The sequence below is a fragment of the Acinonyx jubatus genome, chromosome C1 (assembly GCF_027475565.1).
Source record: "Acinonyx jubatus isolate Ajub_Pintada_27869175 chromosome C1, VMU_Ajub_asm_v1.0, whole genome shotgun sequence".
Lineage (NCBI taxonomy): Eukaryota > Metazoa > Chordata > Mammalia > Carnivora > Felidae > Acinonyx > Acinonyx jubatus.
In genome coordinates this window covers 87582492-87590329 of record NC_069381.1, presented here as the reverse complement: position 1 = coordinate 87590329, position 7838 = coordinate 87582492, and the positions used below count along the sequence as shown (strand labels likewise).

The window sequence follows — 7838 nt, the reverse complement described above, 5'->3', positions numbered from 1 at the left end:
TGTTTGTAGATGTTCTTTACCAAGTTGAGAAAATCCCCCTCTATTCCTAGCTTGCTGAGAGATCTTATCATGAATAGGTTTGAGATTTTCTTAAATGCTTTTCTGCACCTATTGATAAGATCATGCAAATTTTTTCTCCTTTAGGCTATTGATATAATGAATTAAATTAATTGATTTTTAAATATTAAACCAACTTTCATAACTGGAATAAATCTCACTTGGTTGTGATGTCTAATTTTTAAATATATTGTTGGATTGAACTTGCTAATATTTTGCTGAGGATTTTGCATCCATGTTTATGAGAGATATTATTTTCTAGTTTTCTTATGATGTCTTTTTGAGGTTTAATATTAGGATAACACTGGCTTCATAGAATGAGTTATGAACTACGTACTCTGCTTCTATCTTATGTAAGAGATTATGGATAATTGGTCATATTTCTTCTTTGAATGGTAGAATTCACCTGTGACTCCTTTTGAGCCTCGTACTTTCTGTTTTTGAAGGTGATTATTTTGTTTTGCTTTCTTTAATAGACTTGGACTCATTCAGATTGTCTATTTCTTCTGTGAGTTTTGAGAGATTGTGTCTTTCAAAGAATTGGTCCTCGATTTGTACATAGCACCTCTTTATTATCCTTTTAATGTCCATGGGCTCTGTAGTGATATCCCTCTTTCATTTCTGATACTAGTAATTTGTGTTCTCTGTATTAGTTAGCCTGTCTAAAGGCTTATTGATTTTATTAATCTTTTCAAAAAAACAACTTTTGTTTTCATTGATTTTTCTCTATTGACTCCCTGTTTTCAATTTAATTGAATTCTGCTCTAATTTTTCTTCTTTCTTTTTTTATTCTTTCTTTGGATTAAATTTGTTGTTTTCCTAGAGTCTTATGATAGTAGCTTACTGTTTTTAGATCTTTCTTCATGTACATACGTTCAATGCTATAAACTCCTCTCTATGCACTGCTTTTGCTGAACCCCACAGATTTTGATAAACTGTATTTTAATTTACATTTAGTTCAAAATGTTTTTAAATTTATCTTAAGATTCCTTATTGACCCATGCATTACTTAGAAGCATATGTTTAATTTCTAAATATTTTGGGTTTTCCAGGTATTTTTCTGTTAATTATTTTTTTATTCCATTGTGGTCCAAGAGCACATATTATATGGTTTATATTATTTTAAATTAAGGTTTCTTTTATTAGACAGTATGTGGTCTATCAGTGAATTTTTTTTGAAGTTTATTTATTTTTAGAGAGAGAGAGAGCACGAGCAGGGGAGGGGCAGAGAGTGAGGAAGAGAGAGAGAATCCCAAGGAGGCTTCTTACTGTCAGTGTGGAACCCAGTGTGGAGTTTGAATTCATGAACCATGAGATCATGACCTGATCTGAAATCAAGAGTCAAATGCTTAATTGACTGAACCATACAGGTGCTTCTATCGGCGAATATTTGATGTGAGCTTGAGAAAAACAAGTATTCTACTGTTGTTGGATGAAGTAGTTCATAAATGCCTTTATATTCAGTTGATTAATGTTGCTGCTTTCAACTATGGCCTTGCTGATTTTCTGCTTAATGCATTTGTTCATTTCTGATAGAGGGGTGTTGAATTCTCCGTCTATAATAGTGGATTTATCTATTTCTTCTTAAAGTTCTATAAATTTTACCTCACATGGTTTGACTTACTGTTGTTTAGCACATACACGTTAAAGATTGTTATGTATTCTTAGAGAATTGAGTCCTTTATCATTATTTAATACCCTTATTTACCCCAAATCATTTTCCTTGCTCAGAAGTTTGTTGTCTCTGAAATTAATATAACCACTCCAGCTTTCTATTAGCATTAATATGGTATATCTTTCTCCATTCCCTTACTTTTAATCTATGTATTTTTATTTTTAAAGTGGTTTTCTTATAAACAGCATACAATTGGATCTTGGTTTTTTAATCTACTCTGACAAATTCAGTCTGTTAATTTGTGTTCAGTCAATTGACATTTAAAGTGATAATTGATGCTGTTGGATTAATATCTACCCACTGTGTTGTAACTGTTTTCTATTTGTTACCCTTGTTCTTTGGTCTTATTTTTGTCGTCCATTCTTTTCCTGCCTTTTGTGGTTTTAATGGAATCTTTCATATGACTCCATTTTCTCTCCTGTGTTAGTATATCAACTCTACTTTAAAAAAAAAAAAACACTTTTTTTTTTTGGTGTTTACCCTAGAGCTTTCAATATATATTTGCAAATAATCCAAGTCTACTTTCAAATAACATTATACCACTTCACAGGTAGTGCAAGTACCTTATAATAACAAAGCATTTCTAATTTATCCCTCCAGTACCATTTATCATTGCTGTTGTTCATTTCTCTCATATATACACATAATACATATCCGGGGTGTCTGGGTGGCTCAGTCGGTTAAGCGTCTGACTTCAGCTCAGGTCAGGATCTCATGATTTGGGGGTTCGAGCTCCACGTCTGGCTCCGGGCTAACAGCTTGGACCCTGGAGCCTGCTTCAGATTCTGTGTCTCCCTCTCTCTCTGCCTCTCCCCTGCTTGTTTTCTGTCTCTCTCTCTCTCTCAAAAATAAATAAATATTTTAAAAATTAAAAACAACACATATCCAAATATATCATTGCTATTTTTATTTATAGCAAACTGTATCACTGGATCAATGAAGAATAATAAAAAATAAAAGTTTTATTTTATTTTCATTTATTTTCTGATACTTCTTCTTTATGTGGGTCTTCTTTTCTTTATGTGGGTCTGAGTTTCTGACCCATATCATTTTATTTCTCTCTGAAGAAATTATTTTAATATCTCTTATAAATCAGCTTTCCTGGTGATAAATACCCTCAATTTTTCTTTGCCTGAGAAAGTTTTTTTTTTCCTTCATTTCTGAAGGATAATTTCATAGGGTACAGAATTCTATATTGGTGATTTTTTTTCTCTCACTTTTTAAAATATTCTATTCTACTCTCTTCTTGCAGGCATGGCTTTGAAGAGAAGCTGGATGTAGTTCCTATCTTAGGTCCTCTATAGGTAGTATATTTCTTTTTTTCCTTTGCCTTCTTTCAAGAGTTTTTCTTTACCTTTGGTTTTCTGGAGTTTAAATATGATATGCCTAGGTGTTGTTGTTTTTTCACAGGTGTCCTGCTTGGTACACTCTGAGCTTCTTTTATCTGGAATTTGGTGTCTGACATTAATTTTGGGGAGATTCTAAATTGTTTTTCTTTCAAATATTTCTTCTATTCCTTTCTCTCTTTTTCTCCTTCTGGTATTCCCATTATACATATGTTACATTTTTTTTGTTTGTGGTTGTCCCACAATTCTTGTGTTTTTTGTTTTTTGTATTTTTTTTTCTTTTTTTAAGAATGGCAGACTGCCACATGCAGCACCTCATTTGGATGTTTCTGGAGTCTTGGAAGCTTGGCTAACCTACATTCTCCTACAAATGGAGCTTGGGAGCTTATTTGGAGGTTCTAGTAGAAGAACGCAGCTCCTCATATACTCTTGCCGAAAAAGAGTCTTCCTCTACCAGGGAGGGTGATCCTCTTTGATGAAGCATGCAGCTTTTGGAAGGGACACATATGAGGTAGTGAGGGAGGAAGGGGATGCCCACCCGGCCAGCCAGATCAGCCAAATCAATCTTGGTGATCAATGGGTGACAGATGTCACAGCTGGATCACCTTCAAATCTATGTTGTTCCTTTTTTCCCCTACTCTGTGTTCTGTTTGCTTTTCAGTTTTGAAAGTTTCTCTCTACCTATCCTCAATCTCAGACATTCTTTCCTCAGCTATATTCAACTTACCAATGAGCCCACTAAAAGGCTTTCTTCATTTCTGTTACATTTCTTTTTAACTTTTAGTATTTCTTTTGATGGATTCCTTCTTATATTCTATCTTTCTGCTTATAATATTTATCTATTATTGCATGTTGTCTACTTTGTCCATTATATACCTTAACCTGTTAATCATATTTTAAAATCTTGATCGATAATTCCAAAATGTCTGCTGGATATGACTAGTTCTGATGCTTGCTTTGTTACCTCAAACTGTTGATTTTTGCCTCTTAGTATGTCTTATAATTTTTTTGTTGGAAATCAGACATTAGGTATTGGGTAAAATAAACTGCACTAAATAGGCATTTGATACTGTGGTAGTAAGGTATTAGATGGGAAGTTTTCCATAGCCTGTGATTAGGTCTCTGTATTTTAGAGAGTCTATATCCCTAGACTGTAAATTTCACAAGTGCTCCTCAGATTTTTGTCCCTTTAGGTGGGACAGAATGGTCAGAGAAGCTTGAGTTGTGTATTTCTTTTCCTCCACTTGGAAATCTGGATCCAGCTGGAGCTTCCCTCAGGTCAGTTCAGCTCTAATTAAACTCCAATAACGTAGGCTCTGTTAACATAGTTTCTCTTTAGGGCATTTCTTGTTAACAAGAACAGAAAGCTCTCGGGGGTTCAAATCAGCTAGTTTCCCTCTCCCCCTGCCAGAGCATGAGACTATAGTAGAAATCCAGGAGATAAAACTCAAGAGTGTGCTTGCCTTTCCCTAATAACTGGGCTCCTATAATTCCCGACTCTGAGACTTGTCTGCACTGACACCCCAGAAATTCAATTGTAGATCAGGTTTTCCTACTTCAGGACTGGTTCCCACACAGGCCTCTGCCTGTGGCTCTCAACCCTGACAATTTGTGAATTTCTACGCCTACCTGCCTGTCTCTCTAGTTTGAGGAGCAGTGGTTTTCCCTGTGACCTCAATTTTTTCCAAAATCTAAGAAGAGTTTTTATTTGTTTGTTTAATTGTTTTTCTCAGTTTTCTCAGCTGTTTACTTCCGAGATCCTTACGTGCCAACTGGAAACCAGAAATCCAGAATGATATCATTAATGTACAATAACTGAAAGATACTTCTGTGCATCAAACTCTTCACGGTGTCTCCTTTCATCAGAATAAAATCTGAGACCCTAACTAAACAATAACTTCAAAGCTTAACATCTTCTGTTTCTTGCTTAATACTGTAATCTCACTTTCCAATCTTCAAATAAGCCAGTATCTTTAATACGTTATGGCCTCTGCATGGGTTCTTGCAGTTCTTTCATGGGTTCTTCAAAGTTCTTTCTCCTTATCTTCAAAAGTCTTCTTCTTTTAATTCTTGCATTCGTTCAAATACCAGCGCCTCAGAAAACCATCTGATCTAACATACCACTCACTCACTTTCTGTCATACTAATCTGTTGTATATCTTACAGCATTTATTACTGACATTTTGTTGTTTATTTTTTTACTGAGTTTAATTACTAACATATAAACTCTATTAAGCAAAGATCTTTTCTCTTCTGTTTATTGCTTTATCCTAGTACCTAGAGTAGACACTCAAAGAATATTTTCTGTAAATTAATTAATTAATTAATAAATAACATCACTGTGGCAGATTTATTTCATTAACGGTCTAATTTCTTCAGTCTCCCCTCTATTTACACCATTTTCATGTGATTTAATGCTTCTTATTGATGAGACAGGGTTTATTTCCCTCCCTTTGACTTTGGACTGATCTTTAATATACTTTGGCCAATAAAATATAGGACTCACTGTGCCAGTTCTAAGCCTAGGTCTCAAGAGGCTGCATGACTTTCTACTTGATTGATTTTGTCCATGCAGCTTTGCCATAAGGACATGCCCAGACTAGGCTGCTGAAGGGTGAATCACATGGAGCAAAGATGTGTCTCCCCAGTTGTCCTGGCTACGGCCACCTTAGACTAGGCAACAACCATTTAATTGCTAGAAATATGAGAGTCCAGTCAAGGTCAACAGAGGTTGCTCTGTAGCCAATTGCAAATATATGAGTGAGCCCCACCCATATTAAAAGAGCTACTCAGACAATCTACAGATTTAGGAGCTAAATGAATGACTGTTCTAAACCCCTGAATTTTGAGGTGGTTGGTTTTAGAGAATTATGGCAAGAGATAACTCATACAATCATGTACCACAATATCTTGTATATCATAGATTCTCAATAAGTATTAATCAAAATGCCTCTACGTTCTCTAGATATAACTGGGCTAAACCTATTCCTTTAGTTAAAATTTTGCATGTCTACATTGAGTGCTGTATTTCTAAACTGAAAGGAACATTTTCAGCAAAGTCAGCCTCTTTCCTCCATTTACATTTCTTTTAGCACGTTATTGCCTCAGGCATTGATCCAAACATGGTAACAGCATTCACTTCTTCTTTGTTATCTCCATATTCAATGTCACTATGTTTTATCAATTATTCCTACTTGGAAACATTCCAATCCATACCTTCTTATCTACTTTTATTGCCACCATGCTACTCCAGTGCCACCAGATATCAAACTTAATAGAGGGTAAACAGTAACATACTGCGCAACATTTTACAATTGTCAAAGCATTTTCACACAGTATTCTATTTAATGGTTGCAACCATCTTATGAAGTGTTCCACACAGACCCTCTTATCTTCATTTATCAGGTTCTAGTTCAGAGTCCTTTCCACTGTGCTGTACTATATGCTGCCAAATTCCACAGTCTGCTAGCTTATCTACCCGGTTACCCTTTCTATTCATTCTGCCTACAAAATGTCACCAGATGAATAGCCCTCAGAATACCTTTTCATTTCCCTGTTCAACAACTTAAATTAAATATTCATTATCTGTAACATTGAGGTCAATCTTCTTAACCGAAATTTAAGGTTCCCATTATCTGTTTTCATTTTTCCTAGTGACCATCAAGATCTCAAGAATCATTACACTAAAATATGTCTTTCACCTTAATAAGACATATTTTACCAAACACTGCCAACACTTCTATTAATAGTCCCTTTTATCGATGCTTCCTTTTTTAAGTGAGCTGGGAATGTATCTTGGTTATAACCATAGCACATGATTCCCCTGGACCTATCTAACATGTCTTCCTTAAATCTTTCATTTTTCCTTCTCCTTTGTTGCTTCATTCTTAAAAACATGTATTTAAATGGAACAAAACACATATTGAAGGACCTGTCTCAAAATTCTAAAGACTTTGTTTTCTGTTTTCTAACAGGCCCTTACTAAAACACTGCCAAAGATGTCTCTTTAGTTCTAACTCTTTAATGAGGAAATTAATATATATTACGTTGAGAACTCAGGTACCAAATGTAGGAGAAGTCATGAGAAGTGTCAAAGTTAGTATCTCTTTTTTTTATTTCAATGTTTATTTATTTTTGAGAGGCAGAGACACAACACGAGCAGGGGAGGGGCAGAGAGAGAGGGAGACACAGAATCCCAAGCAGGCTCCAGGCTCTGAGCTGTCAGCACAGAACCTGATGCAGGGCTCTAACTCACTAACAGTGAGATCATGACCTGAGCCAAAGTCAGATGCTTAACTAACTGAGCCACCCAGGCGCCCCAAGGTTAGTATCTCTTAAAGGTTAACAGTAAGCTAGAGAACATAGATGGCAAAATCTATAGGTTGCAACTTTCCTGGGCACATAGTAGAGCAGAGAAGGATGAACACGTCAGAGGGTAAACATGAAATACCCAACTCAGCTTACCATTTTTATAACTTGGCATCACTTCTTTTTTCCTTTCATCTGAATTATTTCTTTTCAGAACACGGAGAAGGCCGAAAACCCTTCAGCAACTATGTCATCACAGATAATACCAATCCAGTCACGTTTCCACACCAACATAAAATGTGCATAGTTGCCATATTCCAAGTTTCTGTAACGTATTTGAGGTTAGGATGAGAATTATAAGCTCCTTCTTCCATATACGTCCAGGGTTCCTGAACAAGCACCTCACCAGCTAGGATTTTACCAGAAAGATTACCCAAAGGTCTTTAGAGATC

The 7838-nt window shown here is 35.5% G+C and overlaps 1 long non-coding RNA gene across 1 annotated transcript in view; it reads right to left on the bottom strand.

Annotated features, from left to right (window-relative positions):
- Positions 1-5132: 5132 nt before the first annotated feature.
- Positions 5133-7838, bottom strand: part of LOC128313943 (uncharacterized) — a 211618-nt gene continuing 208912 nt past the window's right edge. The window contains exon 5 of the long non-coding RNA XR_008295101.1: positions 5133-7711. This is a non-coding gene — a long non-coding RNA (uncharacterized LOC128313943). The remainder of the gene's footprint in view (positions 7712-7838) is intronic.